The sequence below is a fragment of the Octodon degus genome, unplaced genomic scaffold (assembly GCF_000260255.1).
Source record: "Octodon degus isolate 3935 unplaced genomic scaffold, OctDeg1.0 scaffold00011, whole genome shotgun sequence".
Classification (NCBI taxonomy): domain Eukaryota; kingdom Metazoa; phylum Chordata; class Mammalia; order Rodentia; family Octodontidae; genus Octodon; species Octodon degus.
The window spans coordinates 20,572,222-20,573,292 of record NW_004524587.1 but is presented as its reverse complement, the minus strand read 5'-3'; positions in this window follow the sequence as shown (position 1 = coordinate 20,573,292).

Here is a 1,071-nt window from a genome sequence, read left to right as displayed (position 1 = left end):
TTAGTTTTTGGATTACTTGGCTGTTTTACAAATTAATTTGGATGTTTCTGTAGTGTTTATGGATTTATATCCTTGATATTTTTTGTTCAGTTTTTTGTTTTATTTTTAGTAGAGTTGCTAACAGCGTAATGTTACACACACACACAGACACACGCACAAACACACACACACACACACACACGAGTCTATTCAGTCCACTGCTATTGTTTGTCCAACTCATGTCATGAATACATGTGTACAAACTGCATCTTTCTTTATATCTTTTTAACTTCTGTAGTTATAATTGTGTTAAATGTTTTGACTACATTCACTTAAAACCACATTAGAGTGTCATAATTTTTTGAGAAAGTCAAAAGAAGAATAAACATCTCTAGTATCTATTTTCGTTTATGGAGCACTTTCTTACTGATACTCTAGGTTTTCTTTGGTTATTTCCCTTCTGTTTGGAGAACTATTTTAATGTCCAACTATGATGGCAAGTGCTTTTAGATTTTGTGCATCTAGCAGGGAATTAATATTTCTTTTATACTTGAAGGATGATTTTGATGGATAGAGACTGCTGATTATACAGTTCTTTTCAACACTTAAAAATTGTCATATCTCCTCCTTCTTGCTTCTTCCCTTCTTCTTTTTTTTCCTTACAAAAGATAACCCATTATATGAATTATTTTCTCTGTGTAATTAAGGTATCTTGATATTTTTGTATTCCTTTACTACTAACTTATTCAGAAGTTTGTGGTTGGGAGAATTGTGTGGAGTTCTCATTAAAATCATTTAGCTCACATAACCTCTTTTTGCAGGTGGTGCTTGTTTGCCACATTTCAGAGGCGTCAAACCTTATTTCTTTGGGTATATTTTCAATGTTACTTTCTTTATTTCATCTTTCTGCTACTCTACTGAAAAGAAAATACCTTTATAGAGCCTTACACACCACTGGTAAGACTATTTGTGATTTCTATTTTGTACTTATAGTCATGTTGTTTTATACATTTCTATTTGTATTTCTTCTTTTGAGTTTTTATACTAGGGAAACTATACAATATTTACACGTGTGTCTGGTTTACTTCACTT